A 7,894-nucleotide genomic window follows, 5' to 3' on the forward strand; every position below is an offset into this window, starting at 1 on the left:
GGCGCGTTTCCATGAAACCAAGCTCCCGGGTTCCCGGAACCGAGCGGGGGAGGCCGAGGAGCATTGAGGTTTCGCTTCTGCTAGCCCGCCGGGAGCTTGGTTTCACCCGTCCTCGGGGTTGGGGCTTGCCCGTCCCACTTGGTCAGTAGAAAGCCCCGGGCGCGGAGAAAGAACTGCGCCGGCGCCCGGTGCTTTGCTTTTCGTTCGCAAACCGCTTTCTCCCCGGAAAGCCAAGCTTCTGACCTTGGGGGGTGAGGGGGGACTGTTCAGAGAGGTTAAGTTGCATCCCTGAGATAACCCAGCCCGTCAAATGCTTTAGGTAGTCTGCCGGCTAGGTGGGAGAGCGAGACCAGACCAAAGAGAAAAGGGGGTGGGGTGGGGTGGGGAGGGAGGATCCAGAATCTTGACCAGGGTTCGACTCCCGGGGCTGCCACTTACTGGTTTCCCACGAGTTAGCTGGGACCTTCAGTTGCGTCACGCCTGAATGGGACTGGTAGTACTAACCTCAGGGTGGATTTGAGCAAAGATACTGTCAAGTGCCAGGCACAGAGAAGGGTGATTTCCCCTGCAAAGGTTATATGACTCCGCCTTGCTCTCCCTAGTAGACCTGGTTGGGGTGACGGTGGCTGTACAGGGTTCTTTCCTAAGTCAGACATCCTGTGCAAGGGGCAAAGAGGCTCGATATAAAGAACCTGGTAGGAGTGGGAATTTCCCCTGGCATTAGGTCAGTCGTCATGATGAATGTAAACAGTGACTCTGCAGGGTGGGATTTTTGGCTTTGCAGTCTTTTTACAGGAAGACCTCACTACTTGGTGTTAAATCCTGCCTCTGCCTTTAGGTAATCATGTGACACAGTGGCACCTCGGTTTTCCTGTCTGTAAAATGGAAATAATTATATCTCCCCCAATCTGCAAGACTTTGGCAACTCCAGCCAACCAAGATCTCAATAGTGCTTTAAGAGCTACGAGTGCAAGAGGCAGCGCCTTGAACCATAGGATAGAAGGGGCATCACTTCTGAAGTTAGACTGGGTAGGAAGGGAAGAGGATCATGGGGCAGAGGAGTCATCTGCCTGACCTTTTCCCAGAGCTACTCGGAATCTAGTCGCAGCTCTTCCTCTCAGCAGCAGTGTGACCTTGGACCAAGTAGTTGTCCTCTGTCATTTGGGTTGGGTGACTGGATCTCGAAAATCCCCTTAGAGTTAACATTCTGTGGATGATGATTCTGCTCCTATGGAAGTTTCCAGGCTGAGGGTTGGCAGTCGCCCTTCCTCTTTCCCACCAGTCCCTGCTGAAGTCTCATCTTCATCTTTCTATTTCTAGTTGCTATCTGGACTGAGTTTGAGCAAAAAGAAATAATTTCAGTTCACTACTATAAGGGCTGAGATCGTGCTAAGAACAGCGCTGACCCAGGCAGGAAGGCAGCAACTGTGTCTGTTTATGGAGTCGGGAAAGACCTGAGCTAGGCCCAAGTGGGTGAAGGAAGGTTTACAGACAGCTAGAGGCCTGGAAGCGGGCAGCATGTTGGAAAGCACCAAGGCACGAACCAGCAGAGTGCCTGCTGAAGCTGGACACTCTGGCAGCCACACCGTGCTGTGAGTGGTAGGACAGCAGGAGGCAGTGGTTAGAGACAGCCTTCAGGCAAACCCAGATTAAGGGCATGCTGGATGTTTTGTAAATTTACCCTGGGGGCAGTGGGGAGCCACAAAGGGTGTTTAAGTAAGGGGTGCCTGGCCATATTTGCACTTTGGATGCCAAGTCTGGAACTAGTTAGGTTTGGAGGGTGCTAGAGGTTGGGAGATTGGTTAGGACAGCAATTTTCAACCTTAAAAGTAAATGTGGATCCCCTAGAGGTCTTTTTAAAATGCAGATTATCATTCAGTAGGTCCAGGCCTGAGATCTACTTTTTTTTAAAAAGACGTATTTATTTATGCATACAGAACTAGGGTACAGGCCAGGGGCAGTGAAAGGATTCATCAGAGATGAGTGGGGAGCAAAGCAGGCCGACTGACTGTGATACACTGCTCACAGGTGCCCCAGGGAGACAGGAGAGGTCTGCTGTGCCTTGTGGGACACCTCCCTGGCCAGGGATAGAACTCCCACCCAACTGGCTGCTGATACCTTCACAGTGCTGCGCTTTAACCTGTTGCGCCACCAGGGAGGACCAGATCTACCTTTTATTATTATTATTATTATTATTATTATTATTATTATTATTATTATTAATATAATATTTTATTTTTACATCATTTTGTACATTTTTTTCATCTCAATTGTAATCCCCATGGATTTCCCATCACCAAGTCACCCCTGTGCCATCACCATAGTCCTATGCACCGCTCCCTCCCATTTGATCCCACTCCCCACTCCACCCCCACAAAATTTCTCTTTATAAGATCTACCATTTTTTAACAAGCTTCCAGTCACATCCTGTGGCTGATCCAAAGCACACACGTGAATGGCAGGTGGGAGGAGAGGTCTGAGAGGAGTATTTGGGTCTGGCAGAAATGGAATGAAAGAAGAGCTGGGTGTGAGGATGTTAAGCTGGGATGTTAAGACCAGAAGTGGAGTGCTTGCCACGGTAAGACGAGGGAGTGCCCCCAAAGGTGCATCCTGGGGGGTTCAGTAGTAGGGCTCATCTTCACAACTAGCGCAGGTGGGTGGTGGAGTTGTTTGGGAACTGCTGTGCACACAATGACACCAGTGTCTATTGCACATGGGGTGGTGATGCTTGAGGGACAGTGGATTGTCTGGGTCTGTATTAGCATAGTCCAGAATGGAGAGGCCCAGAGTGAAAATGCCAGAAGCTGTCACCCCCCCCCCCAAAAAAAAACAAAAAAAAAACAGGAAAACGCACAGCATGAAAGTCAGAGATATTTAGGAGGGAGGAAGTGAGGGCCTCCCTGGTGGCACAAGGACAGCACGATGAAGCTGTCCTCAGCCACTGCAGCATGATGTGGCACAGCAGACCTCAGACCTCTCCCCAGAGCCTCTCCTGACCCCTCCCCCCGCACTGCTCCCCTATGCAGTCTATTTCAGTGGACCTATCTGTTCTGCTCCCCATTCTGTCTCTGGTGAATCTTCTCACCATCCCTGGACCTCTGGCCTGCACCCCGGTTCCTCGATGCAAAAATAAATAAAAATGCTTGAAGAAAATAAAGTCAAAAAGAGAAGAAAGTTAAGTTCTCAAATTAGTATTAAAAGGCCAATGAATACTGGTAAACATAAGGACCAAAAAGGGTATTTATGGTGAGACTGTACAAAAGAGGCTCGCATCACAAACATCAGTATCAGTAGTCCACAGTTTAATAAATACATTTAGCACATGTGTTACCTGTATATTTCGTTTTCACAGGCATATTCAAGGTATGCACCACATTTTACACATACGGAAATGGTGGCTTAGAAAGTGAAAGGAACTCAATAATTAGAGGGTGGAGACAGCTCACTTCTGATGAGATCAGATGTGCCAGGTACCTCGCTGGCATCTCACATGCCCTGTCTCCATTGTCCCCTTTGACAGGAAAGCAGACAAACTCAGAGAATCCAAAGCAGGATTTGAGCCCTGCTCTTAACTTTGGGGTTCATCCAACTTATTGATAAGGGGGCTTTTCTAGGGAGAGTTCAGAATTCTCCCCAAACCTCTCTATCTGTGACACTACTCTTAGTTCACTATCATTTATTTAATTTGCCACCCTGCCAGATACTGGGCCAGGAACTGGTGATGTTGGTTAAAGCAGGTTGCAGCTTGGCGGGTGCTCAGGGTGGAGAGGGAAGATTGGTGGGAAGGCAGGCAAATTGCATCAAGCATGCAGCACCTATGTCCCCTGGGGGTGGGATCATGTACAGTGGGGGCTCCGGAAGGACCCCAGATTCTGCCTGGGAATGTTGGACAAGGCTCAGTGGGGAAGCTGGGGTCTGAGCTACACCTTGAAGATGACCAGCCATTTGCTGAGTAGCAGGAGGTGCAGAGCATGACAGCGGCTGACCAGCAAGTGCACGTGCCAGCGCACACCCTGCTGTGTTCAGGGGGAACAAGTGTTTGGTGAAGGCAGTCCAGAAGATAGAGGGTGGGAGGAGGGGGAAGGAGGGTAGCAGGAGAGAGGAGATCAGGGTGCCACACAGGTGGCCTGGACTTGACCCCAGGAGTTTGGGGTCCCCTGGCAGAGGCTGAGCAGATGCACGTGTCACAAAGTTCACTGTAGCCTCAACAGTAGGTTGTCACTGGGGTTATATGGAAGATGGAGCAACTTCTGAAATGATCGCAAGAGTTAGAATGTTAAGTCCATAGGGCAGTGGGCTTTGTGCCTTGTGTTCACTGATGTATCTTAAGCACCCACATCAATGACTGTCACGTAATAGGTGCTCAGTTAATGAATGGGTGGATGGAATGATGGACCAGGGAATGGGTGAAGGTTTAACCATCTGGGATTGAGAAAGAGCATTGAACGCTGCAGTGTCGGTGAAGATGGACAGAGGGGATGTGTAGGGGGTGAGGCTGAGAGAATTGATACTTGCTGGGCATGGAGTGGGAAGGTGACTCCCAGGTTTCTGTCTTCAATAACAGGAGTCCCAAAGAAGGAAGGGATGCAGGATGGGGAAGAAGTTGATGAGTTCAGGTTTGGGAATTGATGAATTTATGGTCTCGAAGACATCTCAGAGGAGGTTGGATCTGTATATCTCTTTAAAAAGTTATAAAATGCGTTTGAAGCATATGTAATATTCTGTCTATTTCTTCTGCCAGAGACATCTTTAAGCATTGTCAGCAGTAGATGGTAACTGAAACCCTGGCTCATACTGGGAGGTCGTGCAGGTGCAGAGAGCAGAAAGCCAGGCCTGCAGCCCAGGGAGCAGTATCATTTAAGGGGGACGAGGGGGAGGGAGCGAAATCAGGCACAGAGCATGAGTAGTGTCCAGAGATGGAGGGGAAGCCCCCAAGAAAGTGGTGTCATGGAAACCAGGGAGGAGAAAGAAAGGTAGGAGGCAAGTGTTTCAGAGAGGGATGACTGGTCCAGCAAGGCAGAACTGGGCAGAGGGGGTGTGGCAGATTGTGGAGGAGAGAGGCAGAGCAAGTGTGAGCTGCCTTCCCAGGGTGGGCTGTGAGCTAGAGAGAGACTGGAATAGAGGAGGCTGAGGCAAGCTGGGGAGGCGGGACTTGTGTTTCAGTGGGTGGGTCTGCAGCCTCAGTGGGGGGCCGCAGGGCCCTCTGCTTCCCCAGGGAGAGGAAGGAAGCAAAAGTGGGGGAGGGCTTTCTGCTTGATAGCATATATTAAAAAATTACTTCTCTATTTTTTAGGTCAACTTTTTTATGGTATAATTTACATATAGTAAAATGCATGCTTTAAGTGTACAAGTGATGACTTGACAGATATCTACAGCCGTATAACCACCATCCCAATAAAGACAGACTGCACTTCCATCTTCCCAGAAGGTTCCTCCAGACCCCATGGCAAGCATTCCCCCAGCCCCCCAGGCAGCACTGATGTGATTTCTACCACATGAATCACGATAGATTAGCGTAGCTGGTTCTAGAACTTCATGAAAGTGGAATCTTGTATACTGTGCTCACCTGTGCCTGGGTTCTCCTGGTCAATCCTGAAACAGGAAGCAAAGCTGTTGCTGAGGTGAGGGCGGAAACCGCTGGGGGTTGCGGGTTGGTGGACTCCAGCTGCGGCCAGAGGCAGAAGTGGAGAAGGCAGCTGTGGGAATTTGGGTTCAGGTATGAGCCTGTGCTCAGTGTTAAGGGTTCTGGGGTGCAGTAGGCCTTATTCCTGGCAGGGGCGGGATGGAGCCTGGGGCCTGCGGTGGTGTGACTGTGAGGAACCTGGAGTCATAGATGGACCTAGAAGGCCTTCCAGATGCTCGGGGTTCAGGGTTCAGAATCTCCCACTCTTCTGCCTTTGGCCACCTCTTCTGTCAAGACATCTCAGGAATCCTTCCCACTGGTCCCTAACCCTGGCCCAGGCCCTCAGCACTTTGAACTTGAATCTCTGCTGTTCCAGGCCAGCCCTGCAGAGGGACAGATTCCCTTCCTTCCCGGGCTCTCTTTATCCTGACCTGCAGCCCCTCTCTCCAAGGCCTCTTTCCCTCCAGTCTCCAAATGGGCCCAGGACACCTCCACCCCTGTGGCCACCACCTTTGCTTTGTCTCTCCACTGCGTCTCCATTGCCACTGCGCTTTGTGAATCAGGAGAGCCAAGGCTGCCTCCATTCTGTATAACTTAGCTTTCCTCTCTGGCCCCCTCACCCCTGCTGAAACCCTGCCCAGTCTGTTGTCATTTTCTGGAGGCTGTGGCTGTGCCCCACCCCCTTCCCATTCCCGGTGACCTGCACTAGAACCTCCACCACCCCTTTCCCCTCACACCAACTGCTTCACCCTCAACGTGCTCCATCTTAGTGGAGGGAACTTATCTTACTAGTTGTTCAAGCCCCAAACTTGGAATCCCTGTTTTCCTTCCCCCTCATCCATTCTGTGACAAATCCTGCCAGCTCTCCCTTCACAGAACACTGGGAACTGATGACTCCCGCCGATCTCTTGCTGTTGGGTTATGGTAGCGGAGTCTCTGGTCTCCCTGCCTCTACCCTTGCCCCTGCTATCTGCACACAGAACTGGGGTACAGGCCAGAGGTGCAGGAAAGTGAGAGGATTCACCAGAGGCAGAGCGGGGAGCAGAACAGGCAGACTGACTGAAATACACTGCTGAGGGGAGCAGCAGGCAAAATAGGAGAGGTCTGCTACGCCATGTGGGTCAGCTCCCTGGCTGGGATTGAACTCGTGCTGCAGAAAGCTTCACAGTGCTGAGACTTAACCCCTTGCACCACCAGGGAGGCCCCCACCCCTTCCATTTGTAGGTGCACCCTCCATTCATAACCTCCCCTCTCTTCTGAGACAAAGAAGAGTTGGGATTCCTCCTCAACTCTTTAGCTCCCTTGTGTCTTCTCTGAATCGGTCACCACGTCTCATAAAATCTAGCCTGTCAATACCTCTTAAATCAAAAAGTTTCTGTTTGCCCTAAACTCAGCCCGCTTTCAGCCCTCAGCATCCTTATAGCAGGGCTGGGCAACTGCTTCTCGCTGACTGCTCACATCCCATCTCCCTGGGGGAGATCGCCCATGTCCCTCACATCCTCCCAGGGCTCAACTCTCAGGCCACCGCCCCGGGGGCATTGAATGTCAGGTTCCAGCCCCCTCTCCAGAGGGAGCTGCAGCCCCAAGCCCCAGCCACAGACAGACGGAGAGAGCGGGCAGCCCACCCCCCCACCACCTGACTTTAGTCCCGGGCCCATTTCAGCTGGGAGAGACCCTACAGCTCCCATCCACGCTCACCCCAGAACACTCTCAGAAAACAGGCCTCCGCAGAATGAATGGAAGGGTGTCCTTGCTTTGAATGAAATGGCAATGAGGAATAACTTAAGTTAATTATCGAGTCATGCCGGAAGCCAAATTATAGACATTGTCATGTTGTAAACACCATTTCTCAAGAGACAGCTTGGAGACATCTGGGGAACAGGGAGAGGGGGCTCATCTTCCCCTCCCTGACCTGCATCCTCCTGAGGCCCACCATGGTTTATTCCTGGGGGGAGCCTCGGCTCCAGCCAGGACCCTGGTCCCCCAGCTGCTGCGAGGAGCCTCCCCACAGCCTGCTGGCTACGAGCATTGCTGATTCTCCTGCAGACATGGTCCGGACTCATGGGATCTGCCTTCCTTTAGGTCTTCACCATCTCTTGCTGCGAACTTGGGTGCCTGGCTGAACCCATCAGAGCCTCCATTTTCCTCATCTGGAAAATAGGATTTTTCTTTTAAGATTTTTTTTATTTTTGCATACAAGAACTGTCATCCAGGCCAGAGGTGTGGGGAGGTGAGAGACTTCACCAGAGACAGAATGGGGAGTAGAACAGT

Source organism: Condylura cristata, unplaced genomic scaffold, assembly GCF_000260355.1.
Source record: "Condylura cristata isolate star-nosed mole 26May11 unplaced genomic scaffold, ConCri1.0 scaffold00017, whole genome shotgun sequence".
NCBI lineage: Eukaryota > Metazoa > Chordata > Mammalia > Eulipotyphla > Talpidae > Condylura > Condylura cristata.